The 22,810-nt window shown below is 44.3% G+C and overlaps 1 long non-coding RNA gene across 1 annotated transcript; it reads left to right on the forward strand.

Moving 5' to 3' along the window:
* Positions 1-10,289: 10,289 nt before the first annotated feature.
* LOC143434388 (uncharacterized) lies at positions 10,290-21,516 on the forward strand. Its single transcript, XR_013103859.1, has 3 exons — positions 10,290-10,494; positions 15,144-15,281; positions 20,785-21,516. It is a non-coding gene; the product is annotated as an uncharacterized LOC143434388 (long non-coding RNA).
* The last annotated feature ends 1,294 nt before the right edge of the window (positions 21,517-22,810 follow it).

Genomic DNA, 22,810 nt, shown 5'->3' on the forward strand with positions numbered 1-22,810 from the left:
GTTCTATAAGAGATCGAGCTAGCAAGCCAGGAGAAGCAAACCAGTAAGTAACATCCCTCCATGGCCTCTGCATCAGCTCCTGCTTCCTGACCTGCTTGAGTTCCAGTCCTGACTTCCTTTGGTGATGAACATCAATGTGGAAGTGTAAGCTGAATAAACCCTTTCCTCCCCAACTTGCTTCTTGGTCATGATGTTTGTGCAGGAATAGAAACCCTGACTAAGACAGTTCAACAACAGAAATAGAATCGACTGTATTAACTCCAGAAAGGGCGTCTGCTAGAAACTTACCCTTAGTTTAGTCCTGCTTACTGGTATGAGGATGAAAACCTTCCATAAGATCAGGACTAGATTAAAACGTCCACTCTTTTCCATCCTATTCAACATGGTAATGTTCTAGCCAGGATAACTAAATGAGGAAAAGAAAATAAAAACCATAAAATTGGAGAAATAATTAGAACTATATAGGACATGATCTTCCATATACACCATCCTGAAGAGTCTGAAAACAAAAGACTATTAAAAACTAAGAAATAAGTTGAGCAAAGTTGTAGGAGACAAAAATTAATAGACAAACATCAATTGTTTTTCTGAACGGGAGCAATGAATACTCCAAAATAGTATTAGAACAAGAAATCCATTTACAATATCAGCAGAAAGAACAAAATATTTAGGGAAAACTTTAACAAAAGAAGGCGAAAACATGAGGGGGCGCACAATGTCTGAGCTGTGGAAATGAGGGCCACAGTGTTAGCATAAGGACACACATGCAGCTGTGGAATGGAGCTGATGATCCAGAAATACAGCCCTTCAGCCATGGCCAATTGGTTTTCAATAAGAGCAAAACGACAATTCAGTGAAAAAGACTGCGTGCTTTCCACAAAGGATGCCTGAGCGAGTGAGATGCAAAAGATAAGGCTGGGACCCTTTCTGTAAATGCTGTGCAGAACTTAACTCAAGAGTACATGGTAGGCCTGAAGAAGGTACGGTATAAGCCTCCAAGAGCTGATTGTTTAACGACATCTCAAACTCTGAAATTTCAGCAAAAGGAGAAAGAGGGGAGTAAGACTTCGTTAAAATGAAAAGCTTTTGTGCAGCAAAAAAAAAGTGTCTGTCTGGAAAGTGAAAAGACAATGTCCGGCAGCAGAGGAGACATCTCCGGATGGTGTGTTAGAGAACAAGTTTGACTCTACAGCATAAAATTTCTAATAATTCAACAATAAGGGTGTAAATTATCTAATTTAAAGATGAATGATCCAAGGTTGATCCCTTGCCTCTACATGCATATGGACACACACACACATATAGACAGACATACAGACAGACAGACAGACTAGAGACAAACATACACAGAGAGATACAGCATAGAGAAGCACAGAGAGACAGAGACAGACACACATAGACACATACACAAAGACACACACATAGACACAGATACAACATAGAGACACACACAGAGATAAAAATAGAGACTAACAAAGACACATAGACATAAAAAAACACACACACAGAGACACACACATAGACACAAACTCAGACACACACACAGAGATAGAAATAGAGACTGAAAAACACACATAGATAGACACATACACTAGACGCACACAGACACATACACAAAGACACACACACACACATAGACCCCCCCCCCCCAGACACACAGAGAGAGACACCACAGATTGTATAACTGCCTTTATTTGAGTGCCTAGGACAGCTACTTCCACAGGCAGAAAGAACATAAGTGGGTGCACAGGGCTGAGGAATGAGTCTCAGGAGCAATGAGAACGCTCACTCTGGAGTTAGAGGTCATAGCTACGTGAGTCTGAGGCAGTAGCAAACACGGTGTATTACTCTTTAAGAGAAAAAGCTTCACAGGACTAAGGACCTCCTCTCCCACTGATGCCTGACAGGGCCATCCTCCACTGCATATACAGCTGGTGCCATGTGCTCCCAGGCTGGTGGTTTAGACCTTGGCAGCTCTGGTTGGTTGGTATTGTCTCTCTCCACATGGGCCTGCAAACCCCTTCAGCTCCTTCAGTCTTCTCTCTCACTCCTCCATTGAGAACCTTGTGATTAGTTCAATGGTTAGCTGTGAGCATCCGCTTCTGTATATGTCAGACCTACATTTTATCACCAAACTGCTCCAGTGGCTTTCTTGAGCCTTTCAGTTTCCCTTTTAATTGAGATGCTAATAGATAAAGCTTACTCTTTTTTTTTAATTGGATATTTATTTACATTTCAGATGTTATCCCCTTTCCCCATTCCCCCCCAGAAACCCCCTATCCCATCCACTCTCCTCCTGCTTCTATGAGGGTGTGTCCCCACCCACCCACCCACTCCCACCTCCCTGCCCTCAAATTCCCCTATCCATCTCATTTGCAGACACCAAAGGCAGATGTTGCTGTGGATGCCAGGAGGTGCATGCTGACAGGAGCCTGATATAGCTGTGTCCTGGTCCCATGGGGTTGTCATGAAGTGGGAATTATTCCAGCCATATCTGGTTGCCTAACCTAGCTCTGGAGTCTCAGTACCCCCAATTATGGTCATATTGCAAATATTTGGATAGATGTTTCTTTCCTAGATTATAAAGACTTCAAGTTGAGGACCTAAGGACCATTCTGGAGGTAATCAGCACACTCAGACGTGGATGGATGTGTCTAGATGTTAAGGTATGACAATAATAAGGTAGATTTCATTCATCCTCAGCACATCCTTCCTGCATCCCCCCCTTCTCAGGGGACCTGCTCCCTGACGTGTCTCCGGTGTCCTGGTGCAGGAAGCTTGAGTTTGAGTCACTGTGGCCTCCCCTATGGTTCAGAGCCTTTTCACTTTGAGTGACTCCATCCCCCATCACGGTGAAGATTACACACGAATGTGTTTGTACATCAGTATATGAAAGCTCTCTTATATTTAACTTCTCCTTTGAGTCATGGTTGAACAGTTGGCAAAACGATGAACTTTGAGAACACTTGATTAAAGTTTAAGTGTTTTCTGAGCACTTTTGAAGTTTTCTGATTTTAGATATCTCTATCTCACACTGTCTCTCTGTATCTGTCTCTCTCTGTCTCTTTTTGTCTATCTGTCTCTCTGTCTGTCTGTTTGTGTCTCGGTCTCTCTCTCTCTCTCTCTCTCTCTCTCTCTCTCTCTCTCTCTCTCTCTCTCCCCTCTTCATTTTGCAAGAATAAATTTGTAACCTCTTGCAAAGCCTTGAGACCCAGAGCATTGTGGCCCCAGGAGGCATCGTGGGCAGGAGCCCTGTTGTGTAGGGAGACTTAAAGAAGTAAAGACGGCCTCCTAGCCCCTGAACGATCTCTCACGGGGAGCTTGCCCTGCACACCCATGTTTTGAGTGGAAAGCATCCCCCCTGCCAACCCACACACCAGAGTCTCCCAGAGCTTCCTCAGTGCCACGTCTAGGGCCCAGTTGTCCAGCAGCGTGTAGAAGTGGGACACACGGGTGCTGACAAAGATGAGGAGAGATCGATGAGCATGGCCGGGGACTCATTCCCTGCTAGGAGGCTAATCAGTTGGTTTTCACAAATGCTTTATTCCCCCGTCTTATCAGCCGCAAATACCTGCCGCGATGCTTAGGATCAGTGCCACCCTGGTGCTGGTCCGATTGATTATATTACTTGGCTTGCTTTAGGAAGAGAAATGGAAAAGTCCTTTGTCTCCTCCTTTTTTATTTTTTATTTTTTTAGGCTGAAGCAAAAACTAGTAAAATAACTATTGTGGATCCTGATGGAACAGATGGCATGCCTCTGGATTCATATAAGACTTCCAAGAAATTAAAGAACCATATCTGTCCTCTTGGTCTACAGTCCACTGCCCCCTCCCCCACATTATCAAGCATATCTTGAACCCCTGGAATGCAAGAAGTGGAAGGTGAGCCCTGCTCAAAGTAAAGACTTTTGTTGGATCAACAAACAGGCTCACACAGGGTGGCATCAAAACTCAAGTCCCCAAGAGGACTAGCCAGGCATCGTGGTAAGGAGTTCTCAAGGGTAAGCGGCTGGCTGTGTGGCAGAGTGGGCCTATCTACACATGTGGGCACGTGTTAGCTTGGATTCACAGGGTCCTGATAGATCCTTTCACCAGGTCCTTCCTCTGGCCCTTATGGAAAGGCACCAAACTGTTTCTAAAGCCACCATGCTGAAAGACTTCAGGGGAACCTCTCTGTCTGTCTAAGAGGGACAGTGCGGCTCAGGGGAGGCTTTCCCCGTAGCACATATGTCTAAGTGTCAGCAAAGTCAGGGCTGGGACTCAGTCCTTCCAGTCCCTTAGGCCTCTTGCTGTGTGTTTACTCACGATTCAATGCTGTCACTGCTCCCTAAGATTATGTCAGTGTATGAGGCCTATTGTGTCAGCCAACACTCAGCTGCTGGCAGAAGACCTGAGACAGACCAGCTGGAAATGAGGACGAAGACTACACCATTCATGGCCGCTTGGCCCAGTCATTTGGGGCCATAGACAGATGGCAGAACCTCATGCCAGTGGTGGCCAGGGAGTTGGGGCAGAGCAGTGTCCAGTGTACCCTTCAAGAGAACACCCTGCCCTTCCCACCAGCTAGGCTCTGAAGGTTTTCACCAGTTTCCAGTAACTCCATCAAGTGTTCAACACTTCAACAACCTCTGAGGCTGTGCTAGAGTCAAGCCACAGCAGACATTTGTGCTAGGGGACCATGAGCCCGTTGGTCTGTGTCTTCTCACCTGATTCATTGATTGCAGCCCTCCTAGAGGGCCCAAGGAAGGGATGAGTGAGTGTGTAAGCCACACAAAAGAATGAATAAGAGGCCTGCCTGCTCAGAGGCTGATTAGGCTTGGGACATGGTACCCCCACATACAGTACCTCGGCATTTGAGACTTCAGTGGGAGCAGAAGGGTCCCTCACCTCCTGCCTCCCTTCTTCCCTGAAGCAGGTCATGGAGAATCTCTTCCTACAAAATAATGCTCATAAAACTATCACAGAGGAAGAGCATCCCAAAGGAGACTATGTCTCTGTCACTGGAGGTGACAACAGGCTATACTAAGCTCCCTAGCCTGTATAATGGTGCTTCTGCATGCCTGTCCACTCTCCATCAAAACTAAGCAGAGAAACACACATTTCCATGTTTTACTGGATCTTTATTTGAAGACTCTGCTGTCCTTTAAAACCTACATTAAATAACTAAAAAGGCTACATGGGATTATGTATATTATGCTATATATAATTAATATAATAATTATATATTGGTATATTATATATAATATGCATTATATATAATTTTAACATGTTATATAATATAAATTGAATTAAACTTTAAATTATGCACACACACATCCTAGTTTCAGTGTTATTTAATACGTATATATTAACTGGTGGTATTAATATATGTAATATATTAAACAAATGGCATATATCTTTCATCTACCATACACAAGGTCCTTTACCCTTTACTGGTACCTTTCCCCAGGGACCACTACAACACATTTCAGACTGAGATTTCTGTCTCCTCTTTCACCCCCTAAAATCCATCGACCCTACTCCTGAAATTAGGGACCTAAAAGACACCTCCATAAATAACAGCGCGTTCCATCCAAGCATGAATAACTGAGTTCAAATCCCCAGTTCTCACCTAACAAGGCAAAGATACCTGAATAACCCTGTAGCCCCGGCATTGAGGGTAGAAACAAGCGGATCCAAGAAGCTTGACGGCCGGCCAGCCTAGCCCAACTGGTGAGTTTATGGGTCAGTAAGAGACTCTTTCTGAAATAAACAGTGTAGACAGAGGTAGAGGAAGAAAGCCGGAGTCTTCATCTGGTCTCTGAATTCACCTGTGTGGGTGTGCACACCACACACATGCAACATTCCCCATGTTCCCACACACGCAACATCTCCCATGTAGCCACCCAAACACAAAATCAGACTAGATCACTCTTGTCCAGTCCTGTGGTAAGTTTTCAAAAGATGTGGCTCACTGATGTTTTCCCTCTATGTTCCCATTTCTATCAGATAGATACTTTCATCTTTGTTTCTCTGCGTTGTGTTGCTGGCCCTGCCTCTAGCCCAACAGCTAGGAGATAAAGTAGCTCTGTCTTCCTTGAAAGGGATCAATAGCAAGAAAGAGCACTTGGCTCTCCTCAAAAGGTCAGCTTGACACCTGATTTCTCAGGCTACTCCCTTGATCCCTCCTCCCCGTTAATGGGATAGCCTTCTCTTTTCTGCCAGGCAACTTTCAAAGAACAAATTTGTAATACAATATGGGGATTAAGGCAATATCTCAGAATTCATTTAGCCTGGCCCCTTGAATGAAACATGGGCCAGCATGGGCCTGGGACATGCATCTAGGTGCAAGTAGATGCTGGCAGAGGTGAGTTTAATGAGTGAAAAAAAAAATCTACAAATAGAAGGGCTGTCTGCGTGCACACACAATGTAGAGAGTTCGAAGAGGCATGTGCATTGTTTAGGTGATCCCAGGCATGAGACACACATGTGCACTTGCAGGTTTGGTAGAGGTTGGCTTGCTGGGAGCCTGAAACCAAGTGACCATGCCACCCACTTGTAGTCCCTTCATCTTCCTCACCTCGGGACTGAGCCAATGAAACAAGCCTTCTGCAGCTAACGTGGTCATCTGCTAGAACTAAATAGAGGCATCGGAGTTCTTTGGATTGGGAAGTCCTGCACATCAGAGTTGCCTCAAAAGCATCCTTGGATGTAACTGGCCCACACAAGTTCCTGGAGAAGCAGAAGCCTGGGGCTGCCCTCAACCTTTCAACACAATATCCCTTTTAAGAAGACCTAATACACAAAAACTCAAGCCCCAAGTAAAAGGAGACAAATTGTCTGCAGGGCAAGGTTGCCAAGGGTGGGCTGGGATCCTAAGGTCTGAAAAACATCTGGGCTCCCAGTCAGCACCCCACCCCCATTCAGTACCTTCCAGCTCTTGCAGAGCTTCAGGGAGGAGACAGAGGATTATCTTTTTTTTTTTTTTTTTTTTTAATGAATAGGCCGGGCTGGGGATGCCTGGCAGGCCCCATCTGTCCACTGCCCCAACTCAATTTGATTTCCATTCACTAGCCATTGTTTGCCTCCCTTTGCTGATCAGCAATCTAGAGGGGGTGGGGTGCAAGCTTAACAGTTCTCCTTGGCTTAGTGGGGCCAGGACCCCTCCTTCATAGTCCCACCCCCACCCTCACCTTTGGAAAGGAGTGTTCTGGACTGGCCCAGCCCCAGCACGGAGCCAAGTTGGCCAGGGGGCTGTGGTGATTTTATCAGGGACCTGAAGAGTTGCTATGGGACCAGGAGCCTGGACCAGAGTAGGGTTTGGGTTGGAAAACTGAAATTCACAACCAAATAAATGGCTGGTCCCAAAAAACACACATGCGAGTTGCATTGTACAGAATGAGTGGGTTACATTTAGAATGTTGTATTTAGAATATTGCATGTGCATATATATGTATATGTACATACATATATACACATATGTGCATGCAATATATATATGCATGCAATAATATATATTATGAATATATATGTACATATATGAAAAAGATTCCATGAATTTAAAAGAGAGCAAAGAAGGAGTATAAGAGAGGGTTTGGAAGAAAGAAAGGGAAAAAAGCTGTAATTAAAATCTCAAAAAAGAAAAAAAAATCTGCTAGCAATGTCAGGTGCCTAGAGGGAGGAGGGGAAGTTAGGCCAGGTTAGGCCAGGTTAGGTCAGGTTAGCCCAGAGCACTAAGGGTTTCTGAGTGTGGGAATTACAGCCCAGAGCTGGTACCTCAGCAACCCATTTCTTTTCTGTTTTCTTTTAAAAGGTAACAGAGCAGCTCTGGTTTAAAAACTCTGTTTCTAATCTTACAGCCAAAGCCCTTTAGGACTTGTCTGTGACCTTTGGCAAAGTCTTGTTTTGTCTTGGTCTTTTGTAAATTGTCATCCTGAGTAATAGGGACCTAGAGACCTTCAAAGCTGAAGAGACTTGGCTCGGCCACCGTCATCAATTTAGCATCTCCTCTGCCAGCCCATTTGAAACATGTTTACAAACATTTGCATGCATATGAACAAATGATGATGGCGTTTGTGGATGTAAGTGGTGTCTTACTGAATCCATCTTCCCAAATGTTACTCTGCATGTTTGTTTGGTGTTGAATTATGAATTCACCAAACTGCTGTTTTGACCTGTGGCACGTAAATACGACTTTCCTGCAATGACACTGTCTGGGAATGTTTGCTCTGCTGTCCCCTGCTCACATGTGTGAGAGTGAAGGGAAAGTACAAGGGCCTGGGAAATGCCTGCTTGTGTGTAGTCTTAGAGTAGTCCAAATGTACTTTGTTCACCAGAGTCAGGTTTGTTGTTATTGTTATTGCTGTTGTTGATTTTAGACCTATTTTTATTTTAAACATATGAGTGTACGTGTGTGTGTGTGTGTGTGTGTGTGTGTGTGTGTGTGTACCATGAACATGCTTGCTGCATTAGGAAACCAGAGGAGTCATCAAATAGATTCCCTAGAACTGGAGTTACAGATGGTTGTGAGCTGCCATGTTGGGTGCTGAGCGCTGAACCTAGGTCCTCGGTAAGAACAGCCTGGTTAACCACTGAGCAGCCAGGGTAACCACTGAGCAGCCAGGGTAACCACTGAGCAGCCAGGGTAACCACTGAGCAGCCAGGGTAACCACTGAGCAGCCGGGGTAACCACTGAGCAGCCGGGGTAACCACTGAGCAGCCGGGGTAACCACTGAGCAGCCAGGGTAACCACTGAGCAGCCGGGGTAACCACTGAGCAGCCGGGGTAACCACTGAGCAGTCGGGGTAACCACTGAGCAGCCAGGGTAACCACTGAGTGTCTGTCCAGCCTCCAAAGTCAGTTTTAATCAGACAGTTCAAACACTCTGATGGGTGGGGACTGAAGCATGCCCGCCAGCCCTGTTAAGGCAGCCGGCTTTAACTAGAGATACATTCTGCTTTGCTGAAGTGGTTTTAGTATCAGAAACCCTAGCCTGCCTCTGTTTATTAATAATGCTTAGAAACAGAAAAATTTTAATTCTGAACTTTGGAAAATTAGAAGAAATGAAAGGCTAACACCTAAACTGTTCAGGAATGGAGAAATTGTTGATCAGACTTTGATAATTACAGACACACCAGAGATATCAACTTTCTTTTTTGCTCTGAGCCTTGGCTGTGTGTGTGTGTGTGTGTGTGTATCTGTCTGTCTGTCTGTTTTTGTATGTATGTGTGTATGGATATGTGTGTGTGTATCTGTATGCGGTTCAGTAACTTCTTTATCTATATCAAAATACCCAACACATACACCCATATAATATATATACATGTGTCATTCACAAATATTGTGGTTAAGAAGGCATCTACTATAAGGGTCCAAAAATTGCTGAAGGAAGATCCCAGGCTCAGAAAATATGCAAAGACAAAGAGCATTTATTCTGCAAAAACTTCCAACACGCAGGGGTCAACCATTCTTTAAAATGGCAACCCCAGACAAAGGCGCGCAGAACTTATAGGGAACTGGGGGTTCCCTCTAAAAGGCTTAGGCAATCTAAAATTGCATTGGTGGGTGCTGGGGAGGTCACAGGTGGTCAGTAGTCTGCATTCCTATGTCAGGAACGTTTAACCATAGGATGAAATAGGGCTGCCCAGCACAGCTGGCCCATCCTGAGATAAGATAGTTCTCCATTTTTGTGGTTATCTCCAGGCTGTTTTGGGGAGGGGATTTTTATGACCTTGTTCTGGATTTTATGGTCTGTTCCTGGAGCTGGTGCCTTATGGCCTTCTTTTTGAAACCAGACCCGGTCCTTAAACGGAGACAAATCAGGTTTATGTTGGCCTTTCACTAGAACAGATTGATAAAACCAACTGTGGCATAGCTCAGTTCTTTTTTCAAATAAATATTAGACTTTATTTATTAATCTGGGGTAGTATGTCAATAGTGTGTGTGTGTGTGTGTGTGTGTGTGTGTGTGTGTGTTGACAGTTTGCAGGAGCTTGTCTCTCCTCCCACTACGCAATTCTGGGAGTCAAAACCATGTTGTAAAACTTGGCACTAAGCGTCTTTGCTAATCCATCTCGCCAGCCCCTATAGCTCGGTTCTTATGTTCATAAACATGCAGGTGATAGTTACGGGCTCACCTTAAGGCTTTACTTAGTTTGAGCATTTGTGGGCATTAACCTGTGGCCCACAGATTAATTAACAGTCTGTTGGCACATCAGAGTCCCAACTGCTGAAATCTAGTCAGTAGATCATTCGTGATTACAGAAAGAACAAAGCAACAGACTGCCCTTGTTGTGTATCAGTTCTCCAGAGAGGACCTGGTCTCCGTGGTACGAAGCATGAGGTAGTGTTTTGAGAGCAGTTGCCTGAGGAACATGGGCCCCGCAGAAGATGCAGCGATTCGAAGTCTTAGTCTGAGAATGAATAACATGGTGGCTTGTGCTCACTGCAGCTGTGGTCAGTACTCACAGTATGAGCCACGGACCCTTACTCCAACTGAAAAAGACCTCCTCTAAACTGTAAGTGCAGACCTCTGCTCCAAGTGATGCGCTTGAATGTATTCTGAATTCATTCTCTTCGGTGAAAGAAAAGAAAAGAAAAGAAAAGAAAAGAAAAGAAAAGAAAAGAAAAGAAAATAGGCCCAGTGTAGTTTAGACCTGGCCTACTCCCAGTTCCCTGGGGTGAACACTTAATTTTTCAACAATAAAACAGGTATCTGGAAATATGGCTAACAGTAGAGGGGGCATGCGTGGTGGGGTTGCTCCTTAGGTTTGCGAGCTAACCGTCCTGGTAGAGGGCAGCCCTGCCCTAAACTGAGCATCCTGGCATCTGAGACAGTCCTTTCTTTCTAAGTATCACACATCCATTATCACTGTTGACCCTCTCAATGCCCGAGTGAGGTGAGTTGGAAGGCAATGGAGGCCCCATTTGGTCAAGGTTAACTGGCTTTGCTGAGGTCATTCATTCCAGTAGCAGAATGAGCCTAAAGCGTGGGCCTCTGGGCTAGGACATCTGGGACATGGCTGGCACACAGACACGGTGCTCATGCACACTCGTGCACACACGCACCCCTCATATTGTTAATGAGGCTTTTGTTCAGCTGGGGCTCCTAAGTCCTTGCGAGCAAGAACTGTTTTACAGTTCCAGAAAGCTTCTATTAAAGAAAAACAATTAATTACTCTCCAAGTTGGTTCCTTTCTTTATTCCCAGGGTGACCAGACCTCTCTGTCAGGGCTAAAGGACAGTTAAGAATAGAAGAACATTGCCCATTCAAAAACTAACTGCTATATATCAGTTATATAAACTCCAAAATCGGCCTGAACACTGGCTGTTTCTATAAATATGAACAGTTCGCTGCCATTTTGTAGATATTAACGAAAGCAGGCCACTCTGCTGAAACGTCCTCAGGGTCCTTTAGCTGTCACACCTGTTCTATATGGAGTTACTTCACATCTCCTGCATGGAAGTACATTATACTCACCTTGTGTAGGGATGTGGTACACCTGTCCTACACAGAGGATGCCTATGCAAACTCCGTAGAGCATCATCAGAGATTTGTGAGGGTCACCTGGCCTTCCCACATCTTTGCCTCAGCACTAATCACTTCTGGGGTCTCTTCCTTTGTTCTTCGCATCAACTCACCTCTCCAGCCTCCTACACATCTGTTCCACACATCCCGCAGCCAGTGGTGAACATGAAATTATAATGTAAGCCATGAGGCAGCCAGCTGGCAGAACTAGGGCCCAAAGAAACGAAACTTGAAGGCCATTGACAGACCAAGGTAGAGTAGTACTGAGCCTTAGGGCCTCAGATGGGTAAATCCGCGAAGCTTCCAGGGGTAGATTGGCAGCAGATGAGAGATTCTGATTGGAAAAGAGAAACAGAAACTTTGCTTCTGTCTAGCCCCAGAGGTTGGCCTCTGCTGCCTCTCCACTCTCTTCCCTCTCACAGAGCTGGGCAGTGTAGCAGCGGGGCCACTTCTGTTTCCCTTTTATTTCCCTTTTCTTTCAAAAGTCAGAAAGAGACTGGAGATGGGGTGTGCACAAGGGCTTCGCGCAAAGCCCCAGCTGACTGGCCCCACAGAGGATAAATGACTCCGGGTCGCCGTGCGGCAGGTGTTACACAACTTGTCTGTGTTGGCTTGAGACCTTGGTGATCCGCCTCTAATTGAAATCGCTTTCCCTGACCTCCTCTATAAGCCAGGGCTTCTGCTGAGGTGGAAGGAAATCCTGGCTGGGCCTGTGTTCCTCTGTTATATCTGCTCACCCACCCGAGACCTGCCCAGGGTGGCCTGCAGGAGGCTGGCAACGCCCTCTAGGGGGCGTTTTAGTCTGTTTAGGAGAAGGTTTGGAGGTAGGACTGTTAATTAGCATTACAACTTAAAAAGCTACCTTAACTATCCCAGACTTTGGATGATATGTGGAGGCAGCCTAGCATAGCCTGTGAAGGATGGTGTATTTAGGATGACTTGTGTCTACGCGCTGCTTCCACGCAGGTGGCAAAGCACTTCCATCCCCTTCTAGTTATACTCTCTGGTTTCCAAGAAAACAATGACAATGGAGAAAGACTCCCCTCCTCTCACCGGGAGTCATTTGCCACTTGGGACTTAGAACTCCCGAAGCTGGCTGACTGTGGAGCACAGTCCACCTCTCCCTATTGGTCACACTCAGTGTACAGACACAGAAACACAGACGTGCACATTCCAGACACATCCTTTCACTATACTGTGATACGTTGCATAGAAAGAGGCTCAGGTGGCTCTCCGTTGAGTATTGTCAAACTTACTTATGAGTAACTCCGAGAGCGCCGGCCTCGCCGTGGCTATGACTGACTCTACACAGAATCTCACATCGTTTTAGTCTAAGTTAATTTCGATTCCTTTCTTTCTATCCCAAGAAGTTGGGTTTGCTTATTAAAAGGGCTTGGGGGGATTCCTTTAAAGTTGAAAGCTACTCTTGCTACATTTCTAGGTCTTGTCATTCCCCAAAGAACAAGAAATAGGGACAGGAACAAGATGTTTAAAATGCCATACAAACTAAAACCCGGAGCTCTCAGGAGCCCAGGACAACAGCTGCAAAGAGAAACAATGCTGATGGATGATGGCTGAGAAGTGGGTTTGCCGTCCTCCTGCCCCAGTCCTCCATGTGCAAAAAATCCTGGGTTTTAAATTTGGAGGGGAGAGGGTTGGGGTGACTGGAGAGCCCCAGAGAAGGAGGCACACTGGGAACCCAGGTTGGATGATTAAAGGCCACACGTTATTTGTCAGTTGTGCCCTAGCTGATTCCTGAAGACTTTTTTTCTTTTTAAAGTTATTAAATAATTAAAATTGGCAAAGGGAAAACTTCCCCTAAATACCTCCTGATAGCCTACTGTGTGCTAGCCTGGCACTGCTATGTCATCCACTCTCTTAAAGGTTCCTCCTTCATTCTTATCCCTTGTCAAGTGTACACTGTTACACCTGTGTCATAGCAGAAGCCTCTGGAACTCATTTTGTGAACAAAGTTTGAATGGAGTTTGCTGGACTCTAATCGATGTGGCATCCTAATCCTAGAAACTGGCTGGTGGGGTCCATATTATTTTTACAGATTTCTGGCTTAATTAAGGCCATCTGTCATAGTTAATAGTTCAGTCTGATACTTGCCTGAACATAAGCCCTGCATGTTAAAGCCAATACCAGGGGAAATTCAAGCAAAGAATGGAACCAATACAAATCATTTATGTAATTCTGAGGGAAAAAAAAGCAATAATCATATAGGGTGAAAGTTAATAAGGTTAATAAGAAAATAAAGCGAAAAGAGGCAATAGCCAGAAGATATTAAGAAATCCTTCAGAGAAGATAAAATTCAAATGTCAATAGAATATGAGAAGATGTTTACTGCTTCTATCTACATCTCCACAGTCAAATCTGTAAAAAGTGTCACGTGCCAACGCCTACCACTGCCACAGCTGGGGGGGGGTGGGATGGCAGGAGCTTCCTCTACACCAGATTATGGGTGAAGTGAATCATCCTACGCTTTTGGAAATAAACTAGGAAGTAATTATTAAATTGTGAAATAGAGGTGCCCTTTAACCCAGCAATGTAACTCCTGGGAACTGGTTCTTTAAAAACAAAATTTCAGTAGGAAAATCTCTATTCCAAGCTAAGGTTTCTCACATCAGTGTTATCTGTAGCTGCATAAAATAAAAGCAAGATGAAGGCCCATTTGCAGAGAAAATGGGGAAAACCATGGTGACGTTTCTTCTGTGGATTCCTAGGGCTCCTGGTGCACAGAGCCCTGTTGCTGCTGACTTGGGGTGATTCCAGTGATGTAATTTTAAGGAAAGAAGAACAATGTATAGAGAAAGGGAGGGGTGCTGTCTACCTTTGTAGTGATAACTCTCACCAAGTGCACACAGGTAGTCATATATGTGAGTGACTGTGCGCATGAAGAGAAGTGAAGAAGGAATCAAAACAGATAGATGCCAGGAAACACAGAAGGAGAACAGGAGGGTGTGCTGGGTCCACAGGGAATCAGAGAGATTCCAAAAGATGCAAAATATAAAAGAGTGTCAATGGAATCCACCCAAGTGGCATGATTCAATGCATGTAAAATTCTCTCTGTGTGAATATCCATACACATACACACATGTATGTCTGTATGTGGTTGGACAAACTAGCTCTAAAACTCACATAAAATTTCCTGGAGTGAAAAATTGCTAAGATACTCTTGACAAGCAAATCCTAGATGTGTGTGTAGAAACTAGGGTGTCTTCCACTAGCAAATGCCAAGACTGGATTTGCACAACTACAGCGACTCAGAGGACACAGAGGAAAGGAAAATGAGTAGCCCAAGAGACTTGACCAGGGGCTTTGGGAAACAAGTGCATACGTCCACATACATGTGGGTGGATAGGTAGGTAGGTAGGGAGGTGGGTGGATAGATAGATAGGTAGGTAGGTAGGTAGGTAGGTAGGTAGGTAGGGAGGTGGGTGGGTGGGTAGACAGGTAGGTAGGTGGGTATGTAGGTAGATAGATGAATTGATGGATAAATGGATGGATGGATGGATGGATGGATGGATGGATGGATGGAGTCCTATCCTAGCTTGTTTCTTTGCTATGATAAAACACCATGACTAAAAGCAACTTGAGGAGAAGAGAGTTTATTTACCTTACATGTCCTGTTTTCAGACCATTGTGGAGAACTTGAGACAAGAAACCTGGAGACAAGAAAAGAAGCAGAAGCTGTGGATGAAGAATGATTACTGGCTTGCTCTCATAGCTTGCTCAGTTTATTTTCCTATACAACCCAAGACCACCCATGCCTAGGTATGGCCCACAGCAGTCTGGGCCCTTCCACAGCAACCATTGTGTTACAATTACTTTTCTCTTGCTGTGATAAGATACCATAACCAAGGCAACTTACAGATGAAAGAGTTTATTGGCTTACGGTTTCAGAGGTTGAGTCCATGACTATCCTAGGATAGCAGCAGGCAGAAACAGTAGCTGAGAGCTTAGCTTGATCTTGACCCACAAGGTCAAGGGACAGAGAGAGACAAAGAGACAGAGAAAGAGAGAGACAGAGAGACACACATAGAGAGAGAGAGGTGAAACTCCAAAGCTCACACCCAGAGGCACACATGCTCCAACAAAGCCATGCCTCCCAATCTTCCCTAAACAGTTCCACTAATTCAAACATATGAGTTTCTAGGGGCATTCTCATTCAAACCACCACAATCATCAATTAAAAAAAAATGCCCCCACAGACTCGTCTCCAGGCCAATCTGATGGAGTCATTTTCTCAGTTGAAGTTTCCTCTTCCCAGATGACTTTAGCTGAAATGATGCTGGCAAAAACTTAACTAGCACAGATGGATGAAAGAGAGTAGATAGATAGATAGATAGATAGATAGATAGATAGATAGATAGATAGATGCATGGATAGATAGATAGATAGATAGATAGATAGATAGATAAATGGGTGGATAGATATGATAAATTGATAGATGATAGATAGATAGATATGATAAATTGATAGATGAGATAAATAGATAGATAGATAGATAGATGATGAAGAAAGATGATAGAGATAGATTACAGATAGATATAGATGATAGATATAGATAGATTACAGGTGATAGATAGGTAATAGATGATAGATAAATGATAGATTAGATATAGATGATAGATACATGATTGAAGATAGATAGATGATAGATATAGATAATAGATGATAGATGATAGATATAGATGATAGATTAGATTAGAATAGATTAGATAAAGATAGATGATAGATATAGGAAAGTAGGAGAGAAGGGAGGGGAAAAGTAAGAGAGGTGGATTTGCAGACTCTTCAAGGTGTCTACAGAGATGCAGAGTACAGGAAGTGCTCAGCTCATCAGTCACTGACAGTGGTGTGCCCGTTAGTGCAGTCACCTTAGCAAACTGACTCTACCTATTTCAGTGCAAACAAATCCTATTGCTGAGCTTCACTGAACAGACTGTGGTCACTGGAGCAATGAAAGCCAGCACAGGACTATTCGTAGCAGCAACTCACCATGTTCTAAATCCAAAATCACAAGACGCCTCCTGGCTTTAAAATGACTAAGTAACAGTGCATTCTTACCATGGGACTGGTTTGAATGAGAATGGCCCCCAGTGAACAGATGACTTCTGTCAACATCACCATACAACTATACCTCCAGGTACTGGTGAGAAAGGTAAAAAGCTAGGCACAAAGATGCACACTGATGTAAAGGCAAAGCATCACAGTTAATTTATGCAATTAAGGACTGACACAATGGTGAGGGAGTGGGGTGGAGCCTGGCAGACAGAGGATTCTGGGGAGCTGGCCCCATTTTTTTTTGTCCTGTGGTATTTTGAATGAGAAAGCCCCTCCCCCCATGGGCTTATATGTTTGAATACTTGAGCAGCAGTTAGTGAAACTGTTAGGAAAGGATTAGGAGGTGTGGCCTTGTGGGAGGAGGTTTATCACTGCAGTATGGCTTTGAGGCTTCAAAATCTCACTCCACTTCCAGTCCTCCCTTTCTCTTTCTTTCTCTCTCTCTGTCCATCTCCCCCTCCCCTTCCTTCTCTCTCTCCCTCCCTCTCCCTTTCCCCTTCTATTCCCCCTCCCCCTCCCCACTTCTCTCTTCCTTGAACTCCTGGATCAAGATGTAAGCTCTCAACCCAGCCACTACCTTACTGCAATCCCCACTGCAACAGTCATGGACTCACCCTACTCATCTAAAATTTATTTAAACAAGTTAAACATTTTCTATTATAAGTCACCTTGGTTGTGGTGTTTTATCTCAGTACTAGAAGAGTAACTAAGATAGTAGTAGTTAGACTGGTATTCAGTTTATAATAATTTATCAGCTTGAAAATGTATGATTGGTGCACATTTATGCATCATGATTCAATAAATACACAAACAATTACAATGGCAATTACATCAGGAGATGAAATTTGAGCTAATTGTTGCATTCTCACTTTTTCAATATTTTGAGTTTTACCATCTGTATGTATTGTTTATAGGATCTGAAAATTAAAGTTATTTTAGTTGTGAAAATAGCTTAAAATGACTCAGAAGCACAGTTACGTTCATTCAACTAATTGAGCTAAATATAGGTCCTTCAACAAAAGTATTGATTATTATTTTTCATGTGTGTGTGTGCTTATGTGCATATATGTGTGTGTATGCATGTGTGTTTGTGCATGTGGAGGCCAGAGGAAAACCACAGGTATCTTCTATCATTCTCTGCTTTAGTTTTTGAGAGGGGGTTTCTCATTGGGCCAGAGCTTGACAAATTAGTTGGCCAGGAATCTCCAAGGCTCCTCCTGTCTCCATCCTCCTAGGGCAGGGCTTACAGAGTTGTAGCACCTTGGTTCCTTTGTTGGTTCATTTTACATAAGAGCTGAGTTGTAAACTCAGGTTCTCATGTTTGCACATCAAGCACCTTGCTGACTGAGCCATCCCTCCACTCCCACAGACAGGGTTTTATTTTGTTGTTTCAGAACTGAGGATTGATCTTACCTCTTCATACATGCTGAGAAATCTCTCCACCTCTGAGCTACCATCCCAGCCATGATTTTGAGAAAAGATATGGACTTGCCAATCTCAGTGTTGGGTTTTTTTTTTTTTTTTTCCCTTGCTTGGATACCGATTCTCCTTTGCTCTTGAGAGATCACACATCCACACCTCTGACCCTGACATGAGCAAACACCATAGCACCGGACTCTTTCACATGACACAGGGCCAAGTGTTATAGATAGAACCCAACCAGACAAGCAAGAAACCCTGGTTTCTAAACTTCTTGAAACTTTAGCAGTTGGATAATTTGGAAACTACTTCCCTGATTTGATCGAGTGCCCTATCCAATCAATTTTAAGATCCCTTGTCAATCTGATACTCTTTCATGTTTTAATGGTGTGAGGTAGATTTCAGATTTTGGAGTCAAGTTCTTTGGGCACCACCCTCATGTACTTGGTATCAGCTACATGAGGAGTGCCAGAGTAGGCACTTGGAGCACGCACTAGAAGGGAGCTTACCCTGTAGAGTGAGAGACAGGCAGCAAATGAATGAACGAGTGAATGGATAGATGGATGGACACCAAGATAAAGACTCTGGTGATAAATTCTTGCAAAGAGAGCAGTATGAGCTACAAAAATTATCCACTGGGTTTCACAGCAGGTTTTGGGGCCGAGAAGTCATGCTACCGGAGGAGCTAGTCTGGAGCAAGGATGAGGTCAAGGACTGTTCAAACCCCAGAAATCAAGTCCTGAGGTCAGCAGAAGTAGGACTTCCCCCTTGCTCTGGGCCTGCCTGTCCCTACACATACACTGTGTCCCCATCTTTGCCACATCAGAGGTCACATAGCCTGGTAGCCAGGTTAAATTTCCTCTGTCCTTATGAGGCCATGTCCAGCAGCACCTGGGATTCCTTCTTATGCCAAGAAGATATTCCCAGCACCCTGGTCTGGACCAAGGATGTACAATCACCTCATAACCCCTACTTACCCACTAAAGGTTTAAATAGGCTTTGTTCCCCCCAATTAAAGGAGCTCTTAATGAAATCTGCCTCCCTAAAGTCTGTTCTTGTCAAGCTCACAGCTGTCTGAGGTTTCTATTACCCCCAGCAATTTCTGCCTTGCTTTTACCTCTCAGTCCCCTGGTCTGATGGTGGGTGATCATGCCATTAAGGGAGGAGGCTCGAGTGGAAAGGACAGGGTAGAGCTGGGAACCTAAACAACAATACTTTCAGAGGACTGTGAGGAAGGAAATCATATGAGGTACCTGATGGATGAAATGGGAAGAGAGGGGATGGTGAAAACCCACCAACACAATTCAGAAGGTTTCCTGGGAAGGAAAGGCAAGGGGTCATGTGGCATCTAGACAGAAATGTTAGGTTAAGAAGGCCGTTTTGCTTTATTATTGCTTGTTTTGTTTAGAGAACCAGAGTAGGGCATGCTAATGCATTGGCAGGTTGATAGGTGGGATCTAGGGGAGGAAAACAGATGACGGACAGGAGACCACACAGACATGGAGACAAAGGCTTTAGCAGCACAGGGCATTAGAGGCAGTGCACAATGGATTACTCTTAGGATGGGCAGCTCTTCTGTGAGGCTCAAAGGAAAGAGACGAAGGTACAGGTGAGACAGGTAATCTGTGGAGGAAAGATTTAGGAGGCAGTCCCATCCTGATCCTTTTCCCTCATTGAAGTATGAAGTCTCATCTACTGAGACTTCATTTGGGGTACTTGGAGACAGCTAAAGGACTTAGTAGGTATACTTCTAGAATTGAGTTGAAGTCTGTAATCATAAAATCTCATAAATACTACAGTAAATTTTTAGAGCATCAATTTCTCCTTTGATATGTAAAATAGTAAGATTCAGGTCACCTTGGTTCCTTATGACTCTGTAAGTAACCCCTAGTTCTTTCTAGGGAAAAAAATGTATGTGTATGTGTGTGCATGTGTGTGCATGTGTATGTGCAGAAAGGGCAGATGAGGGCATCAGATCCATTTGAGCTGGAGTTGAGCTACCCCATTCAAATACTGGTAACTGAATTCTAGCCCTCTGTAAAAGCAGCAAGCACTCTTATCATCTTTCCAGCTCCTGAAAAGGCTTTGAAACTGGTGAGCTTCGTTGGTGTTAGTAAGTCTGTAACTAAGAGAGCTTTGAGGGATTATCACATCCAAATGAATGGAGCAAATGATCAGGGAAAGTGCAATGTCATGTGAATTGAATGCAATATATCCACTTGTTCTTCTGGTTATCTATTTGTCTGCCCATCCATCCATGTATCCACACACTTACCTTACCATATACCACCTACCCACTCATATACCGACATACCCACTCATCTACCCACATACCCACTCATCTACCCACCTACACACTCATCTACTCACCTACCCACTCATCTATTCACCTACCCACTCATCTACCACTTACCCACCTATCTACCCACATACCCACTCATCTATCCACCTACCCAGCCATCTACCCACCTATCCACTCATCTACCCACCTACCCACTCATCTATTCACCTACCCACTCATCTACCACCTACCCACCCATCTACCCACATACCCACTCATCTACCCACCTACCCACTCATCTACCCACATACCCACCACTTATCTACTAACCTATGCATTTGTCGTTCTACCTACTCACTCATCCTACCCGTCCATCCTTCCATCTGTTCATCCATCCATCCATTCATCTATTCTTTGAGCCTCTCTCAAGCTAGCACTGGGTGCTGGGATAACAGCATCCCGATTTGTTTATTAGTTATCTGATGATTGATTCTGTAATTTGCTCAACAGGTGTTTGCTGAACATCGTCTATTTTTGTGATTCACCCTCTACTGCGGCCTGTGGAGAACATAAGGATGCAGAGGGGATTCTGTCCATTCCCGTGATGTTTGTGCTGAGGCAGGAATGTCCTTTGCTTCTAAAGTAGAAAAGCCAACACTGCACGAGGTCCGCCAGGCCAGAGCTCTGATTCTGAGCTCTGTATACGCAAGAGCATCTCTGGCAGGAGGCAGGATTTCAGCTCCGCCTCACACCTCAGTCTCTTATCTTCGGGGGGGGGTGTGCAAACTTGAAGAAATAGCACGATATTAGAGCAAAGTCATAAACATAAAACATTAACATGTAATTCCCTTATGCTTTTGAAAAATTACTTCATAAACGCAAAGTAAAATATTTTTCCCTTTTTATTACCTGACAATTACATATTAAGAATTTCTTTTTATGTTTAAAAACATATGCAAGCCGGGGAAGGCAGACGCCGAAATGTAATTGCTTTCCTTCTATAAGAATCAGATGTCATTTGCTTCCAACTCAACTCTGAAAAGGAGATAGGAAAAAGCAAATTGTTGTATACATTAAATTTGGAAACATCTGATAGCTTTCCTCAATTAAACTATTTAAATGGAAAAAGATTGCTGTACAGCTCTATCATATCCCACTGAATAAAACCTCGGCTGAGGCAAATTGGCAGTGGCAGGTACCAAATGCATCGGCCATAATGAGATTGGACAACCTAGTGGAGGTCATTGGTAATTGTTATTATATGCAATATCGCACTGTCAGAAACAGAAACAACACCCTAGCAGCAAGCAGACCAATGTAAAGGGCCTGATGGTCTGAGCAGGGGCTGGGGGTGGGAAGCTACTGAGCTGAGGTAACTGAGGGATGTCAGGAGAGCCAGAACTCTTGGTGGGGCTGGTAAGAAGGGGGTTTGTTGCTGTGTATGCTTGGCATGTGGTAGTTCAACCGTTACTCATCTTATAGGTGCAATGTTGCCTGTTAGCTTCTGAAGCAGGGTCTCAGGCTGGCCCCCGAGCCACTGAATGGCACCCTGAGGAGGGAAGTGAGAAAGAAGGCAAGGCTTGTATTTGCTGTGGGTTTGCCCTGAGCTGTGGTCCTGATTCACTTGACTCAAAGTTGTCCGTTTGTTCCGGTTTTGTTTCCCCAACAGCTTTCTAAATGTTGAGAAGGAAAAAGGATATTTGCTTGTCTTTATGACTCAAGTGTCCCTGTGAAACTTCCAAACTTAAGAAAAAAGAGCCAGCCAGAGCTGGTTGAGAGCGTCTGGATGTGAACTCTTAGGATCAGTGGCCCAAGGGTGGCAGGACAGTCACAGTGGGTCTCAATGCTTCTAAGCAAGCCTGAATTCCAGAGACCTTTAGTAAGCACGAACACTGAACCTTGCTCACAACCATCCTGTCAGCATTTCCCAGTAGTCCACAGCTTTTGCATAGCTGTGGTCAGTGCACCAGCAGCAATGCAGGGCGCTGTCCTCTGGGAGCAGTCAGGGACTGTTACCTTGAAACGGGGTGGATACGACCATTTTCATAGGCTAAGAACCTCGAGATGCCTGAGGTGCTTGCTACCTGACAGTCCCCTGTCTTGCTAATGTTTCTAGCATGCATGCTAGGGTTACAGGTGTGTGTCTCCCAGCTTAGGATGAAAAGATATTATTTCTGTTGCTGTTGTTGTTGTTTTTTGTTTGTTTGTTTGTTTGTTTTTTTGTTTTTTTGTTTTTTTTGGTTTTTTTTTTTTTTTTTTTTTTTTTGGTTTTTCGAGACAGGGTTTCTCTGTATAGCCCCTGGCTGTCCTGGAACTCACTCTGTAGACCAGGCTGGCCTCGAACTCAGAAATCCGCCTGCCTCTGCCTCCCAAATGCTGGGATTAAAGGCGTGCGCCACCACCGCCCGGCTTATTTCTGTTGTTTTAAGATCTATTTTATCTTCTACTTTTGTGAATGAGTATTTTACCTTCACGTGTGTCTGTGTACTGTGTGCATGCCTGGTGCCCACCGAGGCCTGAAGAGGGCACTGGATCT

This window comes from Arvicanthis niloticus, chromosome 14, assembly GCF_011762505.2.
Source record: "Arvicanthis niloticus isolate mArvNil1 chromosome 14, mArvNil1.pat.X, whole genome shotgun sequence".
In the NCBI taxonomy this organism is placed as follows: Eukaryota; Metazoa; Chordata; class Mammalia; order Rodentia; family Muridae; genus Arvicanthis; species Arvicanthis niloticus.